The sequence below is a fragment of the Rana temporaria genome, chromosome 8 (assembly GCF_905171775.1).
Source record: "Rana temporaria chromosome 8, aRanTem1.1, whole genome shotgun sequence".
NCBI classification, from domain to species: domain Eukaryota; kingdom Metazoa; phylum Chordata; class Amphibia; order Anura; family Ranidae; genus Rana; species Rana temporaria.
Window position 1 is genome coordinate 187958048 of NC_053496.1, and position 25967 is coordinate 187984014.

Consider the following 25967-nt stretch of genomic DNA (forward strand, 5'->3'; position numbering starts at 1 on the left):
ATATTTCTCTCCCCCTTGGTGGGAGTGGAGATGACCTCATCTATAAGGATATACAATACATACACACACAGCACAAGGCCGTGTTCACACTACGAGACGTTTTTCGGAGCTGCAGTTCCTCTGAGCTTCACAAGATGGTGATTTCCCTTCTACCCAGACAGGAAGTCTCTATGGAAGACAGGAAATGATGTCAGGAACAGACGAAGTTCCGAGTGAGAGGCGAGTCAGGAGGAAGTAGAGAGGAGACGTCGCTGGAAGAAGCAGCAGAAGAGGTAATAAGATCTTATCTTCTATTTACACCCAGTAACCCCGTCATGTCCGTCCTCTTCCTCCATAGTCACTGTGATGTCTTTTATCTCCAGCAGATGATGATACACACATATATAGTGTGGAAACCTAGATTAACCCCTTCAGGGGTAGAACATTCCCCATAGAGAATTCTCTTCATTTTGGAGATGTGTCACATTTCCCACCAATCACCTTCTCACCTCATCAGTCTATACTAACGGATTATACCACTTTTATTGGGGATGGGGGGTTTCTCTAGACATAAAGGGTTAGAGGCGCCCAGACCCTACAGCCATTACGAATGCTAAAAGGAATGTTCCTTTATGTGTAATCCCACTGAGAGGGGGGAGGGGGTGTTCTTACATTATAGAAACCCTCATATTACCCCCCATCCTAATATTGTACAACCAGTACAGTCCTCATCAATCTCTCTTATCAATTGTTCTACAGGAAACCTGTATAGTTCACATGACCAATGAGGATGGAGGAGGACCGGAGTCACATGACTGAGAGGATACTAAAACTCATCCTGGAGATCATCTACCTGCTGACCAGAGAGGTGAGGAGGATTCTGGGAGGTCACATGACAACACTCTTATCTCTATTAATAAAACACAGACCTGAGCGGAGAGGTGAGGAGGATTCTGGGAGGTCACATGACAACACTCTTATCTCTATTAATAATACACAGACCTAACCGGAGAGGTGAGGAGGATTCTGGGAGGTCACATGACATCACTCTTATCTCTATTAATAATACACAGACCGGAGAGGTGAGGAGGATTCTGGGAGGTCACATGACATCACTCTTATTTCTATTAATAATACACAGACCTGACCGGAGAGGTGAGGAGGATTCTGGGATTCTAACATGATATTCCTATTGGTTCCTCAATACAGAGATTTCCTCTTGTGAAGTCTGGGGATCATATGACCATCACAGTGCCTCCATGTGACTCCCTAAAACCTGAGAGACACAACATGGAGAAGATTCTAGAAGTCACCAAGAAGATGATGGAGCTGCTGACAGGAGAGGTGAGGAGGATCTGGGACATTATCCAGTAACAGACAAGGGGTGTGTCTGGATGGTGACTGTATCATTGTGTGTGTCAGGTTCCTATAAGGTGTCAGGATGTCACTGTCTATTTCTCCATGGAGGAGTGGGAGTATTTAGAAGGACACAAGGATCTCTACAAGGACGTCATGATGGACAATCAGCCGCCCCTCACATCACCGGGTAAGAGGAGACTTTATTGTAAAGGAGAGAGCAGTACGGAGGCTCCACCTAGATCCCCCATCATCTGATAAACACATAGAAACAATGGATTCAGTCAGTGTGTGTGTTTCCTACAGATGGATCCAGTAATGGGAACCCACCAGAGAGATGTCCCCGTCCTCTGTATTCCCGGGATTCCACACAGGAAGGTCACACCATCCCCCACCTTCATCAGGTAGATGAAGAACAATCACTGATAGTATCATTAGGATCTGTACATTATCTGCATTGTTACCATTGATGTCATTTTTATTCTATATTCAGAGTGGAGACCTGAGAGATCCTAAAGTTGAGGTTAAAGAAGAGATAAAGGAGGAGGATGATGAGGATGGGGTGATGGAGGGAGAACACAAAGATTTGTACCAGGACACCATGGAGGAGTCATCCAGCTACAGGAACCCACCAGAAAGATGTCCCCGTCCTCTGTATTCCCGGGATTCCACACAGGAAGGTCACACCATCCCCCACTGTTACAAGGTTGGTGGAACGGAGATCATAAAACACAGACTCGTGGAGATAATGTGGATTTCTTATGTGCAGTGGCGGCCCGTCCATTAGGGATGCTCAGGCACGGCCCCCTCCTCTCTCCACGCAACCCCCTATATGAATAATAGATAGATTCATGCTGTTTTCCATCCCCCCCAAGAAAAAATTACCACCGGCTGCACACTGATTATATCTTACAGATGATATTCTCTCGTATTCTCTTGGTTTAGAGTGGAGATCCAATCGATATAGAATTTGAGGTGAAATCAGAAGAAGAAGAGACGTATGTGAGGGATGATCGGCAGTCTATGGAGGAGGATGGAATAACGGGGACATTTATAGAGGAGGACACTCCTACAGAGATCAGCACAGGTGGGTCATTAACACTAAATCCATTCCTCCACCCATACTGCTCACTGATTGGTCCAGAGTAGGGCGGGGACTGGGTGATATCAGCCTGTAATCCCCTGGTCACTTTCCTGAGCTGGGTATGGATTTTAAGGGGGAACCCACAAAAAAAAAAAAAAAACACGACTTGGGGTCCCCCCCAAAATACCAAGCCCTTATCCGAGCATGCAGCCCGGTAGGGCAGAAAAAGGGTGAGACAGTTGAGCCCTCCCCCTCCTGAACTATTCCAAGCCACATGCCCTAAATATGGGGGGGTGCCAACCCCAAAGCCCTTTTCACAATGTTGATGGGGACAAGGCCCTCTTCCCGACAACTCTGGCCGATGGTTGTGGGGGTCTCGAACAGGGGGCTTATCGGAATCCTAACAAGGGGACCCACAGATCCCAGTGTCACCCCCCCCCTATGTGAAGGAGTATGGGGTACACAGTACAACTACTCATTCACCAAAAAAGTGTAAAAATAAATAAAATAAGGAGGCAGTTTTTTACAATTACTTTATTAAAAAATAAAAATAAATGTCCCCCCGATGTAGAGCTGTTGTCACTCATGATGCCCTCCGGGCCTGAAAAAAACACAATTCTATTAACTAAGGCAAACCGCTCCCTTGTGACGTCACCAACTGGAGCATGCTGGGTTGCTTACGTCACAAGGGGCAGTGCTACCAGGTGACGTTACCAGGTGGCTCCGCCCATACCTATATAAGAGCTGTCAAACAGCAAGCCAGGTATTGTCCTAGTTGACAGAAGAGCGTTTATTTTTCCGGGGTTTTCCAGGCTGGACAGCGGCAGTGTGATTGAGGATAGATCAACATCGGGAACATTGTTTTTCTATTTGTAATAAAGGAATTGTCAAAAAATGCCTCCTGTTTTTATTTATTTTTATACTTTTTCTTGTTGAATGGAATCTAGGGGCCCTCTTGTTAAAAGGGGGCTTCCAGATTCCAATAAGCATCCTGCCAGCAGACCCCCACAACCACTGCCCGGGGTTGTAGGGAAGAGGCCCTTGTCCCCATCAACAAGGGGACAGGCTGCTTTGGGGTGGGGGCAAGTTACCTTGAGGGGGAAATTGTAAGATCCTCAGAGACAAAGCTGCCTGATGTGGGCGGAGTCCTGGTTTAGGGGAACCAATCAGCTCATGTCTAGTAATAATCTTTGTATTTCTATTTTAGTAGATGGATGGGAGATGAGGAAAACCTCAGAGGATTGTCTCACTTTGTCTCCAGACTGTAAAGTAGAAGATGAGGACATCACACAGTATAGTCCAGGAGAAAACCCGACTACCTCAAATGTCCATCCGGCACCACACAGTGTAGATGGACCATCGTATTCCTCTTATCCTGAGGAACCTCAGACTGTGAGGGACGGTGCCGGACCATCATATTCCTCTTATCCTGAGGAACCGCAGACTGTGCGGGACGGTGCCGGACCATCGTATTCCTCTTATCCTGAGGAACCTCAGACTGTGCGGGACGGTGCCGGACCATCGTATTCCTCTTTTCCTGAGGAACCTCAGACTGTGCGGGACGGTGCCGGACCATCGTATTCCTCTTATCCTGAGGAACCTCAGACTGTGCGTGACGGTGCCGGACCATCGTATTCCTCTTATCCTGAGGAACCTCAGACTGTGCGGGATGGTGCCGGACCATCGTATTCCTCTTATCCTGAGGAACCTCAGACTGTGCGGGACAGTGCCGGACCATCGTATTCCTCTTATCCTGAGGAACCTCAGACTGTGCGGGACGGTGCCGGACCATCGTATTCCTCTTATCCTGAGGAACCTCAGACTGTGCGGGACGGTGCCGGACCATCGTATTCCTCTTATCCTGAGGAACCTCAGACTGTGCGGGACAGTGCCGGACCATCGTATTCCTCTTATCCTGAGGAACCTCAGACTGTGCGGGACGGTGCTGGACCATCGTATTCCTCTTATCCTGAGGAACCTCAGACTGTGCGGGACGGTGCCGGACCATTGTATTCCTCTTATCCCGAGGAACCTCAGACTGTGAGGGACAGTGCAGTTTTTCCAACAGATAAGAAGTTTCCCTGTACTAAGTGCGGGAAATGTTTCTGTTTAAAACACCAGCTTAAAGAGCACACAGGGGAGAAGCCGTATTCCTGTCCTGAGTGCGGGAAATGTTTTTCACAGAAATTCAATCTTTACAGACATCAGAGATCACACACGGGGGAGAAGCCACATTCCTGTCCTGAGTGCGGGAAATGTTTCTGTTTAAAACACCAGCTTAAAGAGCATAAAATATATCACACAGGGGAGAAGCCTTTTTCCTGTTCTGAGTGCGGAAAATGTTTTTCAAAGAAGTCCAATCTTTCCGCACATCAGAGATTACACTCGGGTGAGAAGCCCTTTTCCTGTTCTGAGTGCGGAAAATGTTTTTCAACGAAGTCCAATCTTTCCGCACATCAGAGATCACACACGGGGGAGAAGCCGTATTCCTGTCCTGAGTGCGGGAAATGTTTTTCAGATAAGTCCAAGCTTTCCAGACATCAGAAATCTCACATGGGGGAGAAGCTGTATTACTAACAAATTATCGGTATCGGAATTTCCTTTCAAATTTAACTGTTAGTGAACGTAATGAATACGAATTTATCCGAAATAACGAATGCCGAATCTAAACGAAACATTTTTCTTTGTTTCTGTTATAAAATTTTATAAAATTTTGTAAATGAGTACGTTTTCTGCTTCACTGATGGGCACCGATGCGGTGGCAGTGATAGGTGGCACTGATAGGCAACACTGATGGACACTGTAAGGCTGCAATGATGGGTATATATGAGTGGCACTGGCTGGCATTGCTCATGGGCACTGATTGGCATATATCTGGTGGTCCAGGGTAGCATACCTGGATACCTGGTGGTCGTCCTTTGTGGCCATCCCTGGTGGTCCTGGCGAAATCCCTGGTGGTCCTGGGCGGGCATCGACAGGGGGGGGGGGGTGCTGCACTGATAAAAAATTACCACAGACCCCCATGTCAGGAGAGCAGCCGATTGGCTCTCCTCTACTCGCGTCTATCAGATGCGAGTGAGGAAAAGTCGATAAACGGCTCTTCCTGTTTACACTGTGATCAGCCGTGATTGGATATGTCTCTCCTTGACATATCGTAGAATGAAACCGTATTGTTCTTTCAGTGTCATCATCCCGTGTTCTGTCCATTTCCACACCGACACCAACATCTCCTCCACCATCCCGCTGTATTTGTTGTCTCACAATGTTTTCAATGATGGAGATCCAGAGACTGACCGGAGTCTTCTTCTCCATGTCACCAGACCACCTCTTCCTCTACTATTGGGGTGCTGGGCCTTTCTATGACTACTCAGTACCCCCAACCTCTTCTATATGTAGCACTGCCCCCGAAGGAGCTGCTGGTTTAGATTTGGGCCTGCCGTTACCTTACTGTTCACCATAATCGTCCCAGGGGTCCCTCTTGAAGAGTTATTCACAAATGTCCGCACCAACACTTGGTTTCTTTTTCTTGAAGGGTTTTATTAAACAAGGTTCAACAGAGGGGTGGAGGGATAGGGGAGATTCAGGTACCTTGCTTGTGGATCACGGGTACAGTCTTAGATCCAGAGGACAAATCGGTTCCACACTGGATTCAGCAACTACCGGATAGGCCTCTCTCACTGACCTAGCAGCCGGTGCGAAGCTCGTTCAAAGTCTCTGCCACAGACTTGATGAGTGTCGTCGAGTCGTCACACAGTCCTCTGCCACAAGATCATGTAACCACACACACACACACTCTGCAAATCTCCAAAGAAAGCACACAGTCCACGGTGCCAGGATCTTTCAGCCAGGCCGGCAGCACAGTAAGGTAAATTGGCCAGGATGCGTCCTCCAATTGAGTCCCCAATTGTTCGGCTTCTTCCCGCAGGCAAGACAGCACAGGACCACCCCTGGACCAGTAGGCCCCAGAAACTCCTGGGCCTACTCTCAGCTGTGGAGCCTCGGGCCAGCAGGCCCTGAGACCGGAAAATATTGCTAAAACATCCCTAAGGCCAGGAGGGCCATCTGGTCAGGATTGGTAGACCCCCCAGAACAGCGCCCGCCCCCCTAGCACACTCCCCCAAAATTCTGGAAAGAAGGCACTCAATACACCCAGCCCATTGCCATTCCGACCTTGACTCCTGGTGACAGCGACACCCACAGTCAAGTGGAAGATGTGCAACACAGCTGAACTAGAACAGAAACCCACAATTTGGCATAATATTCTGAGCCAACTACAGCTCAGATAACTAAATTTACAAAATAGCGCCTACTCAACAGGAGCTACATATAGGATTGTGAGAATTTCCATCCTATTTACTAAGAAGCTAAAGAAGATGTCCATGATGTAGACAAGGGTCACATATAGTATGAGCAGCATCACCCTTCACTCTGTAACCAAGATCTAGTCTGGCAATGCCCAGAATGTTACCAATTAGTCTCTGACCAATCTCACGGTTTGGATGGAATTTCTCCATATATCAGTGGTCAGTGTAGTGGTCCCTTACATTGGTGACCAATGGGAGAAGGACCCTCTTATATGTCATCAGTGGGAAGACTGCCCTCCTTACAGATGATTGATGTCAGTTGTTACTGAGAGACAGAAATTGTCCATTGCTCAAGGAACCCCTAGAACCCTTTGGAGGAACCCTGGCTGAGAAAGTCTGGACTAGGCAGTAATATATTTCTCTCCCCCTTGGTGGGAGTGGAGATGACCCATCTATAAGGATATACAGTACATACACACACAGCACAAGGCCGTGTTCACACTACGAGACGTTTCTCTGGGCTGCAGGTCCTCTGAGCTTCAAAAGGTGGTGATCTCTCAAATCCTCTCACTCCCTTATAGGGAGTCCCTCTGCCCCGTTGGGCTTCAAAGCCGAGCAGGTAGGGCGGGCTGTGTGGGAGGACCCACTCACACACCTGCCATTGCCACCCTGGGGGATGGAGAAAGGTGGCAGATTGCCTCTGGGGGAGGCCTGCCTACTCCCAACTCCTGCAGTCCGGCTCCTCTCTCAAGTACACGCACAAAATACACTTAAAAAAAAAAAAAGATGAGCTTCCTTGGGCTACAAATGGTCCACACGCTGCTAAAAAAAAAAAAAAAAAAACTTTGACCTGGGCTGTCGGGTGTGAGTAGATCTTCGATATCCATTGCATCGTATGTTCCCCCAGACCTATACCAAAAATTTCCAATTAACTCAATCAAATGCCTTTTCCGCATCTATACTTATCATAATGCACAGTATGCGTCTCCTGTGCGACATGAATAAGGTTTAATACTTTAGTCGTATTATCACGAGCTTCTCTGATTGGAATGAATCCCACCTGGTCCAGGTGTATCATGGACTGTAAATGTTGCGCAATTTGGGTGGCCATTATCTTCATAAATATAATTTAGGGTCACAGTTCAAGAGTGATATAGGTATATAGCTACTGCAGCAAGTGGGATCCTTTCCTTCCTTGAGAATTACAGTGACGTGTGCTTTTAAAGTATCTCTGGGGAAGGAAGTTTCCAAACTTACTAAGATTGGAAGAGATTTCTTATAATACTGTATCGAAAACCCGTCTGGGCCTGGGGCTTTACCCAATTATAGAGGTCTTAATTGCTTTCTGGAGTTCGTCCAAAGTTATTGGCGCCTCTAGATTTTGTCTAACCTCTGGAGACAATTGGGGGAGTTGGGAAGAAGCAATATAGTTTTCTATTTGTATCTGGGTAGAAGATTGTTCTGGGAGGTTATATAGTGAAGAATAAAAATCTCTAAACCCCTGTGTGATCGGCCTTGGTAATTCCACTTTTTGACCTTGAGGTGTAATGATTTGGGGAATGTACGAAGCTATTTTTTGTTCTTTGACTTAGTGTTCTAACATTCTCCCACATTTACCTCCTGACTCATATACTGCTCTACGGCATCGTTGTAGGGCAGCTTTAGCTTGGCATCTTAATAAATCTGTGACCTGTTTAGAGAGAAGTTTTTGATCAAGCGTAGGGTTCGTTGCATGTTTATGTTGGACTTCTGCTTTATGAATATCATGGAGAAGAGCTGCAAGTTTTTCCGCCCGCTGGCGTTTTAGCCATGCGCCGTGTTTAATAAGAACGCCTCTTATAACTTATGAGCTTCCCATAATATCCCTATATCACCGTCGGCTTGTTTATTGATTTGAAAGTACTGATCTATCTCTCGTTGTACTTCCTCCAATATCTCTAGGGTCTGCAGGAGGCTTTCATTTAATCTCCAGAATCTAGGAGTATAAGGATATACAGTACATTAACACACACAGCACAAGGCCGTGTTCACACTACGAGATGTTTCTTGGGGGCTGCAGTTCCTCTGAGCTCCACAAGGTGGTGATCTCACTTCTACCATAGAGAAAGGAAGTCTCTATGGAAGACAGGAAGTGATGTCAGATATAAATACGAAGTTCCGAGTGAGAGGTGAGTCGGGAGAACAAAGAGGGAAGACATTGTTGGAAGACGCAGCAGAGGAGGTAATAAGATCTTATCTTCTATTTACACCCAGTAACCCCCGTCATGTCCGTCCTCTTCCTCCATAGTCACTGTGATGACTTTTATCTCCAGCAGATGATGATAAACACATATATAGTGTGGAGACCTAGATTAACCCCTTCAGGGGCAGAACATTCCCCATAGAGAATTCTCTTCATATTGGAGATGTGTCACATTTCCCACCAATCACCTTCTCACCTCATCAGTCTATGCTAACGGATTATACCACTTTTATTGGGGATGGGGGGTTTCTATAGACATAAAGGGATAGAGGCGCCTGGACGCTAAAACCATTACAGATGCTAAAAGGAATGTTCCTTTATGAGTAATCCCACTGGGAGGGGGCTGTTCTTACATGATAGAAACCCTCATATTATCCCTCATGCAGTGGCATACTAACTATGGTAACTATGGGGAGGGGGGGCGCGCCACACCGGGTGCCACACGCTGTGGGGTGTCAGGCCGCCGAACCCCCCCCCCCTCTAGCTCAGCTATGAATAAGCACTGAGATACAGTGCGAAACGCGTCAGTTTTTGTTCTGATTCTTTTGGCCGTGGCATGTAATTTTGTGACCAATTTTTGGAGTGCGGCTGTCCCAGCCTTTTTCTTCGAGTTTGCATTCTGATTGCATTGCCTGCACCCTTGGTTCGGATCTTGGGAGATTGGCTCTCTGGTTCTCTTGAGCAGTGATTTTTTTTCTCTCTCAGCTCTAGGTACGCCCCTGCCCTCATACACCCCCTTCATGATATTGTACAACCAGTACAGTCCAGATCATTCTCTCTTATCAATTGTTCTACAGGTAACCTGTATACATCACATGACCAATGAGGATGGAGGAGGACCGGAGTCACATGACTGAGAGGATACTAAACCTCACCCTGGAGATCATCTACCTGCTAACCGGAGAGGTGAGGAGGATTCTGGGAGGTCACATGACATCACTCTTATCTCTATTAATAAAACACAGACCTGACCGGAGAGGTGAGGAGGATTCTGGGAGGTCACATGACATCACTCTTATCTCTATTAATAAAACAGACCTGACCGGAGAGGTGAGGAGGATTCTGGGAGGTCACATGACAACACTCTTATCTCTAATAATAATACACAGACCTGTCCGGAGAGGTGAGGAGGATTCTGGGAGGTCACATTACATCACTCTTATCTCTATTAATAAAACACAGACCTGACCGGAGAGGTGAGGAGGATTCTGGGAGGTCACATGACATCACTCTTATCTCTATTAATAAAACACAGACCTGACCGGAGAGGTGAGGAGGATTCTGGGAGGTCACATGACAACACTCTTATCTCTAATAATAATACACAGACCTGTCCGGAGAGGTGAGGAGGATTCTGGGAGGTCACATTACATCACTCTTATCTCTATTAATAAAACACAGACCTGACCGGAGAGGTGAGGAGGATTCTGGGAGGTCACATGACATCACTCTTATCTCTATTAATAAAACACAGACCTGACCGGAGAGGTGAGGAGGATTCTGGGATTCTAACATGATATTTCTATTGGTTCTCCAATACAGAGATTTCCTCTTGTGAAGTCAGGTGATCATATGACCATCACAGTGCCTCCATGTGACTCCCTAAAACCTGAGAGACACAACATGGAGAAGATTCTAGAAGTCACCAAGAAGATGATGGAGCTGCTGACAGGAGAGGTGAGGAGGATTCTGGGACATTATCCAGTAACAGACAAGGGGTGTGTCTGGATGGTGACTGTATCATTGTAAGTATCAGGTGATGTCACTGTCTATTTCCCTATGTAGGAGTATTTAGAAGGACACAAGGATCTCTACAAGGACGTCATGATGGAGAATCAGCCGCCCCTCACATCACCGGGTAAGAGGAGACTTTATTGTAAAGGAGAGAGCAGTACGGAGGCTCCACCTAGATCCCCCATCATCTGAGAAACACATAGAAACAATGGATTCAGTCAGTGTGTGTGTTTCCTACAGATGCATCCAGTAATGGGAACCCACCAGAGAGATGTCCCCGTCCTCTGTATTCCCGGGATTCCACACAGGAAGGTCACACCATCCCCCACCATCATCAGGTAGATGAGGAACAATCACTGATAGTATCATTAGGATCTGTACATTATCTGCATTGTTACAAATTGTGTAATTTTTTCTATATTCAGAGTGGAAACCTGAGTGAGTTTAAAATTGTTATTAAAGAAGAGATAAAAGAGGAGGATAATGAGGATGGGGTGACAGAGGAGTCAGCATTTCTAAAAGGATGCCAAGATCTGTACCAGGACACCATGGTGGAGTCATCCAGCTACAGAAACCCACCAGAGAGATGTCCCCGTCCTCTGTATTCCCGGGATTCCACACAGGAAGGTCACACCATCCCCCACTGTTACAAGGTCGGTGGGGCGGAGCATCTAGAACATGGACTGGTGGAGATGATGGGTGGATTTTGTATGTAAGTTTATATCTTACAGATGATATTCTCTCTCATTCTCTTGGTTTAGAGTGGAGATCCAATCGATATAGAATTTGAGGTGAAATCAGAAGAAGAAGAGACGTATGTGAGGGATGATCAGCAGTCTATGGAGGAGGATGGAATAACGGGGACATTTATAGAGGAGGACACTCCTACAGAGATCAGCACAGGTGGGTCATTAACACTAAATCCATTCCTCCACCCATACTGCTCACTGATTGGTCCAGAGTAGGGCGGGGACTGGGTGATATCAGCCTGTAATCCCCTGGTCACTTTCCTGAGCTGTGTTCCCCGTCCTGTATTCCTGTATTTCTCTCGGATAATCTTCCTTCTCTGTGCTGCAGACACAATTTATGTCTCTAGACTGGATTTATGGAGATTCTGGGGTTCAGCTGGCAGCAAAATGTTGATTTTCACCATAGGGTTTGCTTGTCCTAGACACCTGGGGTATGTACCTTGGGTCTTCTGCCCCATGCCCGGGTCTAGTGAGATCTCTGACAGAACAATTCTCCCGGGTTACTTGCTCTGTTATTTGCTGGCTGTGCCGGGTGGAGGGATATGTCTGTATAGTCTCAGACCCAAGTCACTGAGTGCAGTCTCAGGAGATGGGAGGCAGCGGTGTGGGATCTCTGCAACTTGTCTCCAGTAAATATTTCATCCACCACTGATTACTGAATACCAATATCATGAGTCCTGACCCCTGCACTATATACTCTATGTTGTACATTACATGCTCCTGACCCCTGCACTATATACTCTATGTCAGGGATATGCAATTAGCTGACCTCCAGCTGTTGACTGACAGCCGCAAGAATGACATCCACAGGCAGAGGCATGATGGAACTTGTAGTTCTGCAACAGCTGGAGGTTTGCTAATTGCATATCCCCGCTTTATGTTGTAAATTATATACTCCTGACCCCTGCACTATATACTCTATGTTGTACATTACATACTCCTGACTCCTGCACTATATACTCTATGGCCTTGTACACACGAGAGGATCTATCCGCTTGAATTGATCCGCGGATCGGTTTCAGCGGATAGATCCGCTGGTGTGTACGCTCCAGCGCATAATTATCCGCGTATTTTTTTCGGGCGGACCGATTTCCCACGGATAAAAATTTGTTAGCATGCTAACAAATCTATCCGCTGGAATCGGCTCCAGCGGATCGATCCGCTGGTCTGTACAGACTCACCGGATCGATCCGTCCGAACCCATCCCTCGCATGCGTCGTAATGATTCGACGCAGGCGTGGAATTCCTTATATGACAGCGTCGCGCACGTGCCGTCGCCGCGATGATGACGCGGCGACGGCACGACACGTCATCGCGATGGGAATTCGGCGCGGATTTCGATCCGATGGTGAGTACAATCCATCGGATCAAAATCCTCAGAGGATTTATCCGCGGAAACGGTCCGGAGGACCGTATCCGCGGATAAATCCTCTCGTGTGTACGGGGCCTAAGTTGTACATTACATACTCCTGACCCCTGCACTATATACTCTATGTTGTACATTACATACTCCTGACCCCTGCACTATATACTCTATGTTGTACATTACATACTCCTGACCCCTGCACTATATACTCTATGTTGTACATTACATACTCCTGGCCCTTCACTATATACTCTATGTTGTACATTACATACTCCTGTTTGCCCATTCATCAAAAACGAACAATATGGGGCGTTCGTGCCAAATTCGAGTGCTGCATCACGCCCCATAATGCACTGCGAAATCGCTGTGCATTTCTGTATGATGATTGGCCAAAGCATGCACTATGAATCGGATACTTTGGCCAATCCCAGCGCCGTCAGCAAAGAGAGCCATAATTGGCCAAAGGCAGGGTGACTTTGGCCAATCATGGCTCAGGGGGACTAAGTCCACGCCCCACACTATATAAGGCCACATGCACGTCGGCCCTGTGTAGTGTGTTGTTGGCGTGAATGAAGACAAAGTGTCATTTAGATTGAGCAGGCAGGTGATTCAGTTAGCTGCAGTGCATTTAATATATATATATATAATATACAGTCTCCTACACATATATATCCACTGCATCCAGTGTAGCTAGATATGACTGCAGGCCGTTCCTGGTGTACTTTTTCTAATATACTTTCAGGCAGGCAGGTGATTCAGTGAGCTGCAGTCCATTAAATATATAAACAGTCTCCTCCTACATATATTTATCCACGGCATTCCAGTCTAGCCACGCCTATATCTGACTGCAGGCCATTCCTGGTGTACTTTTTTCTAATAAACTCCAGGCGTTGTTTTGCTAATCAAAATTTACATCATGTCCGGAAGGCCACCAAGGAGAGGCAGACGCTCACAGGCCACTTAAAGAGGACAAGCAGGCTCTCTGTCTACAGTCAACAGTTCTGGTCGTGGACACGGTGCATCCTTAGCACGTGGCTTTGGGGCACACTTGTCCCTTTATTTCGGCAGCTGGCCCTGTTGAGTCACAACATGCAGAAGAGTTGGTGGAGTGGATAACAAAGCCGTCCTCATCCTCTGTCACCCAGGCTCAGAGTAGTTTGCCTGCCAATGCAGCTGCCAAGGCGGCCTATTCCATCGGCTCCATGTCCTCAGTCAATCCTTCCCTAGCCCCACCATGATTCACGGAGGAGTGCCCCGAACTGTTCGACCACAGTGTCGGGTACATGCTCCAGGAGGATGTGCAGCGTTTTGAAGGCTCTGATGATGGTACCCAGGTTGAGAAAGGGAGTAACGTGAGCCTAGAGAGAGGGGGTGCCCAAGAAGGACAAGAAACTGGCAGTCATGTTCCCCCAGCTGTAGCATACTGCCAAGTTTGCTCCAGTGAGGAGGAGGGAGAGGATGATGAGGTCACTGACTCTACTTTGGTGCCTGATAGAAGAGAGGAGGAGGAGGCACATCTCCAATGAGGCAGGATGCCCTCCAGGGGGCAGCCACCCTATTGCATCACACTGCAGAGCTAATCATGTGCAGGGCACTGCTGACTCCCCGCGTATTTTGAAAAGCTCTATTTTGACACGTGTGCAGCAGATTGCACCGTTGCTGTTTGCAACATATGTCAGAAGCGTATCAAACGTTGCCAAAACAGCAGCTGTTCGGGCACCACATGCTTGACCAGACATATGTTGACCTCCCATGCAGTTCGTTGGCAACAGTACTTAAAAGACCCACATGAAAGAACAAGGCGGACCCCTCCTTGCTCCTCATCAGCTGGGATCTCCAACCCCACTATACCCTCAGTCCTCTCAGAAACCTGCACTGAGAGGAATGAAGGTGTAGAATTAGGTGTCCCAAGTACTTGTGGGAAATCTGCTAGCTGTACACCAACATCCGATTTTAGCAGCAAATTTCCCTACCCATGTTGCTAAAACCTAGAAAGAAATTTGGTCCCAGCCATCCACATGCTCAGCGTCTGAATGCTACCTTGGCCAAATTGTTAGCACTGCAACTGCTGCCTTTTCAGCTGGTAGACTCTGCCCCCTTCGTAAATTTGTGAAATGTGCGGTACCTCAGTGGCAGGTTCCCAAACGCCATTTCTTTTCACGGAAGACCATTCCGGCTCTCTACCAGCATGTGGAAGGCAATGTCTTGGCCTCATTGGACAGGGTGGTCAGCAGTAAGTTGCATATTACCGCTGACTCATGGTCCAGCAGGCATGGACAGGGATGTTACCTTTCTTTCACGGTGCACTGGGTAACTCTGCTGGCAGCTGGGAAGGATGCAGGACAGGGTGCAGTATTGTTGGAGCTTGTTATGCCACCACGCCTCCAAAATGCTAGTAGTGGTGATTCTGCCACAAAGCCTCCAAAATGCTAGGGCTTCGTTCAGTCACAGAGAGCGGTGGAGAAGGTGTCCGTCTGACCGATGCCTTCAGACAATTCTTCAGTCCGCAGCCCCAAGGTCTGATCAGTTCCAGCAACCATCGCCAGCGTCTGAATTACATTGTGCAGGAATATCTAGGGGCAAGATCAGACTTGGACACCTTTCCAACAGAAAATCCTCTGGGTTACTGGGTCTTGAAGATGGACCACTGGCCAGAGCTTGCACAATATGCAATTGAGCTACTGGCCTGTCCTGCATCCAGTGTTCTTTCTGAACGCACATTCAGTGCTGCTGGAGGCTTTATAACCGATCACAGAGTGCGCCTGTCCACAGACTCTGTTGATCGGCTCACCTTCATAAAAATGAATCAGTCTTGGATCACCACCTATCCAGCACCTGATGCTGATGTAACCAGTTGATTTTTCTATGGATGTGGGATCCCTTGAAGACTGCCTATGCTGACTGACTATCCTATTATGCTGAGTGACTATCCTATTCCTCCTCAATGTTCATGTTCATAGCTTCTAAGAATATTTTTGTTTTAGGGCACTACCACCACTGCCTAAGGCCCTATTATTTTTTAGGGCACTACCACCACTGCCTAAGGCCCTATTCTTCTGCCCCTGTGTGTGTGTATACTTGCCTGTCACCGTGAAAACCCGTGCATGCTCGAAATGACTTTGACGCTTGCGCGGTAGCTTCCTAGGCATAGGTACGGTGCAGCAAGATGGCGGCGATGGTATTGAATGTGACGAGTACATGCTCATTGTATTGACATTCAGAAAGAACCGCGTGTCTGTTGAATGGAGTGTCTGTACACTCCGGTGGCAAGAGAGTTTTGCCAAGAATTAAATTTTTTTCCTGACGAGATTCTGGCCCATGTGTACAGGGCTTAAGAGTTAATATGGGAAAAAAGTGTCTCCTGTCCACTGATGCTTTATCACCAATCCTTGTGTAGCGCTACTCCCGGAGGAGCCGCTGGTTAGATTTGGGACGGCATGATTATGTTACCTCTGTGATTTGTCTAGAGATGATGATGTAGGAGAAGATGGTGATGAGAGCAAATGACGGAATGTCCAGACAGCAGGGTGACATTTTCTGTGCTTTTATTACTGGTCCAACATGACCAACAGTCAACTCGAGGTAGATAGGATAGGTTGGTGAAAGGAGAGAAACTTGCAGATTCAGGCCTCTAGATGAGCGAAGCAGTCCTGCTTCAGGATAATAGCTCTTGCTTCGTCGCCACTACAGCCGAAGTGGGTGTAGTGCCCCTGGACAGGTCCCTCTCACAGGCCTGGCAGCCAGGGCGTCACTTAGAACTTCTGGTAAGGAACAAGTCTCTGCCACCGACTTGGCTCTAGTAAGATTTCGATTTGCAGTGAGACCTCTGCCACAGGCCCAATGCTCATGAACATGGACGATAGAGCGAATCCTCCCAGTAAACACAATTTCGCCTCAATCTTCCTCAGGTAGACTTGTTAGCTTGGGGTCACCAACTGACAGTTTGCAGCATACAACCTGTCGGTGTCCGGTCACCCAGATCCCAGATGGATCGTCTAAGCCCTATTGGATCACCTGCCTCCGGGTTCACCTCAGACCGACTCCCCACCGAACAGCACAACTCGCTTGGAATCTTCTTAATAAGAGGTGGGGGACCCAGTAAGTCACTGGGGACCCTTGGCAGCATTAGTCGCTCCGGGCCATGAGGTCCCAGAGTCAGGAACTCCGCGTGGCAAGTGCGCCCCGGCCTGGTAGGCCATATCGCCGGGGCCCGTGATGTGCGGACACCCTAAAGGTGGGTGCCGCACCTGGAACCAAGAACGGGCGAAGGACCCCACAAAATGGCGTTTGTCACAGAAATACCCTCCCCCAGCATGCCCCGCGAGGGAAACACTCCTCTCATTGGCTGCTGGGGAAAGGCGCTCCGCCTGGAACCCTCTGGCACCACCTGCTATCCAAAGATGGGAAAGTATTCTTGGAACACACTCTGACACCACAGGACAGCCCAGGGCTGACAGAAACCCAATTTAACAGATCAACACGGATGAGAGCAAGGTAACTCTCATCCCCCAACTAAATTTGACATAGCACCTGTACTGAAAAGTACACAGGCGCTATACTTGTTTCCCTAATAACCCCAAATTTTCTAAATCCAACTGTCATTGGGACAGAAAGTGATGTGAGATCTTCTGAACACGGGGCACAGACAGCAAAACAAATGTTCCAGAGGTGATAACCCTTCCCCATGTTTTCCAAAAAGCTTAAAAATCGTTTTTTTTTTTGCCTGGAGCTACACTTACAAAATGTACCAGTTCCAAATTACAAACAGATTCAACTTAACAAACCTACAGTCCCTGTCTTGTTTTCACCGGCTGTATATTGCTGTTCAGAGTGTATATAGGGCCTGGGGGCCCCATGCCTTTTATTTTTTTAATTTGGGTGCAGGGTTCCCCTTAATATCCATACAAGACCCAAAGGGCCTGGTAATGGGCTGGGGGAGGGGGTACCCATGCCATTTTTCTCAATGATTTTCATCCATATTTCCCGGGACCCGACATTACATTAAAGCCGCAAGCAGTTTTAAATGACTCCCTATTCCTATAGATATTTCATTTTGTGCAGAGACAGTTCTAAACACAGGAAACACGTGCCACTTTACAGGCATACTATAGCCACCCTGTTAGGATAATTCTCCCCCTGTGATCAGTCAAACTTCAAGTGTTCGAGAAGCAAGATCATTTCTTTCAAATGTACCGGTACAGATGGATGCGATCTTCATGCTGAGAAGAAAGCAGAAGTCACATACAGACACGAGGTGTGTAACCTTCTTTAACCACTTAAGCCCCGGACCATATTGCTGCCCAAAGACCCAAGGTGTTTTTACAGTTCGGGACTGCGTCACTTTAACAGACAATTGCGCGGTCGTGCGACGTGGCTCTCAAACAAAGTTGGCGCCCTTTTTTTCCTACAAATAGAGATTTCTTTTGGTGGTATTTGATCACCTCTGCGGTTTTTATTTAATGCGCTATAAACAAAAATAGAACGACAATTTTGAAAAAAATTCAATATTTTTTACTTTTTGCTGTAATAAATATCCCCCAAAAACATATATATAAAAACATTTTTTTTCCCTCAGTTTAGGCCGATACGTATTCTTCTACCTATTTTTGGTAAAAAAAAATCGCAATAAGCGTTTATCGATTGGTTTGCGCAAAATTTATAGCGTTTACAAAATAGGGGATAGTTTTATTATTATTTTTTTTTTTTACTACTAATGGCGGTGATCAGCGATTGTTTTCGTGACTGCGACATTATGGCGGACACTTCGGACAATTTTGACACATTTTTGGGACCATTGTCATTTTCACTGCAAAAAATGCATTTAAATTGCATTCTTTATTGTGAAAATGACAGTTGCAGTTTGGGAGTTAACCACAGGGGGGCGCTGTAGGAGTTAGGGTTCACCTAGTGTGTGTTTACAACTGTAGGGGGGTGTGGCTGTAGGAATGACGTCATCGATCGAGTCTCCCTATAAAAGGGATCACTCGATCGATGCAGCCGCCACAGTGAAGCACGGGGAAGCCGTGTTTACATACGGCTCTCCCCGTTCTTCAGCTCCGGGGAGCGATCGCGAGGGGGCAGCTAGAAACGAATAACCGCGCCCTCGTCCCGGATCGCTCGGACAGCCACGGGAACCGCCGCATGTACCCGGGGGGGGGGGTCCCGATTGGACCCCCGACCCACGTCTATGCAGGGACGTACAGGTACGCCAATGTGCCTGTCCGTGCCATTCTGCCGACGTATATGTACATGCGGCGGTCCGGAAGTGGTTAAATAGTCACACAATGCACATAGAAAACGTTTCCAACACACCCCCCAGGTACGATATTTAAAGGAATATTTCACTTATATTTTTTTACTTTAAGCATTTTTTAAAAACACTATTAAACACATTAAAATTAGCACTTTTGATTTTTCACGTTCGGGTCCCATAGACTTTAACGGGGTTTGAATGTTCGCATAAACTTTCGGTCCGTTTGCTTGTTCTGCCGTGAACTGGACCAGGGGTTGTTAGGCTCCTCCCTACTCACTGGACTTCCAGATTCAGTGGCTACTGAATCCCCTGAGCTCTTCTACAGCTAACCCACTGTATATTCCTCAAGGGTCACCCCCGCTATCCTGCTGGGCCCCTGGTTTGGCACTTACTGATGCTCCTCAAGCGTCACCCCCGCTATTCTGCTGGGCCCCTGGCTTGGCACCTGCTGATTCTTTCCCACTTCTTCACTGTCCCAGGCTGGTGAGAAGATTGCTCTGGTACTGGCTCCAGCTTACTAACTGTAGTCTCCGGTAACAAGGTGGATGGTCCCTTAGTGGCGACAGCTTCCCCTCTACCTCCGACCACAACTGGTTCCCCGTCCAACTAATCCTTTATTCTCGGTTGGAATCCAATCCTGCAGTCCCAACCCTGCGCTGATTCTCTTGCTCCTGGATGGGCCTCAGGCTTCCGGCCTAAGAACCCGGGCGACATAACACACGTCCACCCAGACAGCCATCCAGGTGGCACAGAACCTCTATCACCTGACTCCACCAAAATAAATAGGCTCTCCCAGCAGGCCAAGGGACCAAAGAAACCCCTGCCAATTGGCTGAGACACCCCATCCATTCATAATCCGACCTTGCTACACCCTTGTCTATCTAGTGCCACCTAGTGACAGAAGAGAAAAGGTGCAGCCATCCAAAGTTAGAGAGGAATCAGTAGATCTCCTAACAATAAGCAAGGATAACTACCACCTGGTGAACTCAATTTATTAGCCACCCTTCCTAAACACCAGGGTGCTACATGTTCATTACATACTCCTGACCCTTGCACTATATACTCTGTTGTACATTACATACTCCTGACCCCTGCACTATATACTCTATGTTGTACATTACATACTCCTGACCCCCGCACTATATACTCTATGTTGTACATTACATACTCCTGACCCCTGCACTATATACTCTATGTTGTACATTACATACTCCTGACCCCTGCACTATATACTCTATGTTGTACATTACATACTCCTGACCCCTGCACTATATACTCTGTTGTACATTACATACTCCTGACCCCTGCACTATATACTCTATGTTGTACATTACATACTACTGACCCTCGTCCTATAATCCCCTCATCACTGTCACTCCTATAAAAGACAGTGGCCCAGATTCAGGTAGAATCGCGCAAAATATTTGCGTGGGCAAAGAGCAATTTTTTTTCTCTGCGCCCACGCAAATATTGCGCTTTGCCCGCGATTCACGGAGCAGTTGCTCTGTAAATTGCGCGGGCAATATGCTAAACAGCCCGGCGCAAGGCTGCCTAATGTAAATGATCCCGCCGGGGGCGGGAATCATTTAAATTAGGCGCGCCGAGCGAACAGCGCATGCTCCGTCGGGAAACTTTCCCGACGTGCATTGCGGCAAATGACGTCGCAAGGACGTCATTTGCTTCTAAGTGAACGTGAATGGCGTCCAGCGCCATTCACGGTTCACTTATGTAAACGACGTGAAATTTAAATTTCACGGGCGGGAGGCGCAGCTATACTTTAGCATTGGCTGCGCCTGCTATTAGCAGGAGCAGCCTTATGCTAAAGGCGCCGTACGGAAACTCCGTACCTTGCGTACGCAGGGCCCGCGCAACTTTTGTGAATCGGTGGTAGTATGCAATTTGCATACTATACGCCGATCACAAAGGCCGCGCCCCCTAGCGGCCAACGCAAGAATGCAGCCTGGGATGTGAAGGCATAAGGAGGCTTATGTCTGTCACATCCTAGGCTGCAGTCGGTGTAACGAGGTTCCTGAATCAGGAGCACTCGTTACACCGGAGCAAGTAAGCCCTTGCGCCGCGCAACTATGGTTGCGCGGGCGCAAGTGCTTCTTGAATCTGGGCCAGTTCTCGTTGTTTCCTCACTCTCTGACTAAGGTCCATGAATAAAGAAATGATCTGGTAGGAGATCAGAGGACCCATTTACTAGTTACCTTGAGGGGGGAATTGTAAGATCCTCAGAGACAAAGCTGCCTGATGTGGGCGGAGTCCTGGTTTAGGGGAACCAATCAGCTCATGTCTAGTAATAATCTTTGTATTCCTATTTTAGTAGATGGACGGGAGATGAGGAAAACCTCAGAGGATCGTCTCACTTTGTCTCCAGACTGTAAAGTAGAAGATGAGGACATCACACAGTATAGTCCAGGAGAAAACCCGACTACCTCAAATGTCCATCCGGCACCACACAGTGTAGATGGACCATTGTATTCCTCTTATCCTGAGGAACCTCAGACTGTGCGGGACGGTGCCGGACCATCGTATTCCTCTTATCCCGAGGAACCTCAGACTGTGCGGGACGGTGCCGGACCATCGTATTCCTCTTATCCTGAGGAACCTCAGACTGTGCAGGACGGTGCCGGACCATCGTATTCCTCTTATCCTGAGGAACCTCAGACTGTGCGGGACGGTGCCGGACCATCGTATTCCTCTTATCCTGAAGAACCTCAGACTGTGCGGGACGGTGCCGGACCATCGTATTCCTCTTATCCTGAGGAACCCCAGACTGTGCGGGACGGTGCCGGACCATCGTATTCCTCTTATCCTGAGGAACCTCAGACTGTGCGGGATGGTGCCGGACCATCGTATTCCTCTTATCCTGAGGAACCCCAGACTGTGCGGGACGGTGCCGGACCATCGTATTCCTCTTATCCTGAGGAACCTCAGACTGTGCGGGACGGTGCCGGACCATCGTATTCTTCTTATCCTGAGGAACCTCAGACTGTGCGGGACGGTGCCGGACCATCGTATTCCTCTTATCCTGAGGATCCTCAGACTGTGCGGGACGGTGCCGGAACAACGTATTCCTCTTATCCTGAGGAACCTCAGACTGTGCGGGACGGTGCCGGACCATCGTATTCCTCTTATCCTGAGAAACCTCAGACTGTGCGGGACGGTGCCGGACCATCGTATTCCTCTTATCCTGAGGAACCTCAGACTGTGCGGGACGGTGCCGGACCATCGTATTCCTCTTATCCTGAGGAACCTCAGACTGTGCGGGACGGTGCCGGACCATCGTATTCCTCTTATCCTGAGGATCCTCAGACTGTGCGGGACGGTGCCGGAACAACGTATTCCTCTTATCCTGAGGAACCTCAGACTGTGCGGGACGGTGCCGGACCATCGTATTCCTCTTATCCTGAGAAACCTCAGACTGTGCGGGACGGTGCCGGACCATCGTATTCCTCATATCCTGAGGAACCTCAGACTGTGCGGGACGGTGCCGGACCATCGTATTCCTCTTATCCTGAGGAACCTCAGACTGTGCGGGACGGTGCCGGACCATCGTATTCCTCTTATCCTGAGGAACCTCAGACTGTGCGGGACGGTGCCGGACCATCGTATTCCTATTATCCTGAGGAACCTCAGACTGTGCGGGACGGTGCCGGACCATCGTATTCCTCTTATCCTGAGGAACCTCAGACTGTGTGGGATGGTGCCGGACCATCGTATTCCTCTTATCCTGAGGAACCTCAGACTGTGCGGGACGGTGCCGGACCATCGTATTCCTCTTATCCTGAGGAACCTCAGACTGTGCGGGACGGTGCCGGACCATCGTATTCCTCTTATCCTGAGGAACCTCAGACTGTGCGGGACGGTGCCGGACCATCGTATTCCTCTTATCCTGAGGATCCTCAGACTGTGCGGGACGGTGCTGTCTTTCCAACACATAAGAGGTTTCCATGTCCTGAGTGCGGGAAATGTTTTAAAGAGAGATCCAAGCTTTCCACACACCAGAGATCTCACACGGGTGAGAAGCCTTTTTCCTGTTCTGAGTGCGGGAAATGTTTTTCACAGAAGTCCAATCTTTCCACACATCAGAGATCTCACACGGGGGAGAAGCCGTATTCCTGTTCTGAGTGTGGGAAATGTTTTTCACAGCAGTTCAGTCTTTCCACACATCAGAGATCTCACACGGGGGAGAAGCCTTTTTCCTGTTCTGAATGCGGGAAATGTTTTTCACAGAAGTCCAGTCTTTCCGCACATCAGAAATTGCACACGGGGGAGAAGCCTTTTTCCTGTTCTGAGTGCGGGAAATGTTTTTCAATTAAGTCCAGTTTTTCCACACATCAGAGATCTCACACAGGGGAGAAGCCGTATTCCTGTCCTGAGTGCGGGAGATGTTTTTCACAGAAGTCCGATCTTTCCAAACATCAGAGATTACACACGGGGGAGAAGCCTTTTTCCTGTTCTGAGTGCGGAAAATGTTTTTCACGGAAGTCCTATCTTTCCAAACATCAGAGATCACACACGGGGGAGAAGCCGTATTCCTGTCCTGAGTGAGGGAAATGTTTTTCAGTGAAGTCCCATCTTTCCAGACATCAGAGATCTCACACGAGGGAGAAGCCTTTTTCCTGTCCTGAGTGAGGGAAATGTTCCTCACTGAAGTCCTGTCTTCCTGTACATCAGGGGTCCCACACAACCCTCGAGGTGTATTAGTGAGTGCGGGAAATGTCTTGTATGTGAATGTTGCTGGACATGTGGGGAAGAAGCACACCCTGATATACGAGTGAAACTCGAAAAATTTGAATATGGTGCAAAAGTTCATTTATTTCACTAATGCAACTTAAAAGGCGAGACTAATATATGAGAGAGACTCATTACATGCAAAGCAAGAGGGTTCAAGCCGTGATTTGTCATCATTGTGATGATTGTGGCTTCCAGCTCATGAAAACCCCAAATCCACAATCTCAGAAAATTCCGATATTCCATGCAATCAATAAAACACGGATTGTACAGAGAAGGATATCGCACCTCTGAAAAGTAGAAGCTGCGTATTAATTGTGTGAAAATAGTGCAGCGCTGCGTATCTATAAATCTTATAGAAACAAATAATTATACATTCCATAAAACTATTTATGAAAAAAGAAATAAATGATAAAAAAACAGTTCATATGGAGGTTTCCAAAGCTGTCACCGCTGTGAAAAATCCGATTTAAATGGATCCAATATTCAGTGCGCACCCCCACCTGCTAAAATGCATGCTCACCTCAAGGGTGAGTATAAAACTCATAGACAGATCACTCCTCGTGTCCGATCACGATCCGTCCACTTTACCAATGGTAGTAATTCCTACAGTCTCCAGACTGCACCTCTGTGTGGGGTATCAACGTATAAATTGTCTCCAAACACCACCTTCCTCCATTCACTTATTAATAATCAATTCCACTTCTATATCCCGGGGGGAAGGACATGAAAGAAAAAACACAAGTACCATAGTGCTCTCTGCTTCTGAATTTATTATAAAAGACCCCCCTAAAAAGTTACACAGGAACAAAAATTGTCTCTGGACAGCCGCACTCTGAACAAATTGTCGCCTTTATTAAAAGAAGGACAGCACTACAAGTCACAGCAAAATAAAACCCGACTGCTGACGTGTTTCGCACTGAAACTAGTGCTTAGTCATAGCTAGAGTCCCCTAAAAAGTTACACTTACAAGAAATAACAATAAAAACAGCAAGTATCAAATCACCAGCTCATTCACCGCCGATCTAGACCCACGGCGCTTCGCCTGACGTCACAGATAGGGCTCCTCCCTTCTAAACACGTGTCAGTCTCTCTGTGGCCTTCGTCAGTAGATGGGTGGGTCAAATGAGGTGAAACCTTATATACCTGCCTGTTGCCTAGGCAACCGTTCAGGCATCACCACAGTCTGTGAGGACACGCCCTCTTCCATAAATATGTATGAATCAATCACATATATGAAAAATCAATTGTACACCGATCCTAAAAAATAATAATAATATATAAAACTACGGCTTGTCCAGGATTTGAACACGGGACCTCTCGCACCCCGAGCGAGAATCGTACCCCTAGACCAACGAGCCGAGTTACCCCTCCCACATTTCATGAGCTTATATCACTTTATAAACATATTACAATCAATCATTAATAAAATCTAATGTGAATGTCGATCGGCGGTGAGTGAGCTGGTGATCTGATACTTGCTGTTTTTATTGTAAGTGTAACTTTTTAGGGGGGGGGGGGGGCTTTTATAATAAATTCAGAAGCAGAGAGCACTATGGTACTCGTGTTTTTTCTTTCATGTCCTTCCCCCCGGGATATAGAAGTGGAATTGATTATTAACCACTTAAGGACCAGGGCCTGTTTTTCAGACTTGGTGCTTTCAAGATTAAACCGATTTTTTTTGCTAGAAAAGAACTTAAAACCCCCAAACATTATATATATATTTTTTTCTAACACTCTAGGGAATAAAATGGTGGTGATTGTTAAGGTGTTCCTCGTACACAAATTCCCCCTTAATATCCGGGTTTATTTTCTCCTTTCCCCCATTTTCTATGGTGTGATCTTTTCTACAATACTTTGTTATAATAATGGAACACGTTGTGTATTGTATTGTATGACTCCGCCTCCACATTCCAGACAAGTCCTTTTCCTGACCAATCGCATTTCTACCTTTTTACTATTTCCTGATTCTATGACTGTAATCTGTTTAAAAGTAAAAATTATAATAAAAAAATGTATTGAAGAGAAAAAAAAGTTGTGTGTGTCGGTGGAATGAGAAGAATTGCTGGTGGTGTTGTCACCTGTCACAGCCGTCACACCTGGTTTCCCGGCCAATGCACCAGATAAATGTTGCAGCAAAACGGCTCTTTGAGTTCTGGG

The 25967-nt window shown here is 47.4% G+C and overlaps 1 pseudogene; it reads left to right on the plus strand.

The window, feature by feature from the left end:
- LOC120910659 overlaps window positions 1-23687 on the plus strand; it is a 69354-nt pseudogene extending 45667 nt beyond the window's left edge.
- Window positions 23688-25967: the final 2280 nt, after the last annotated feature.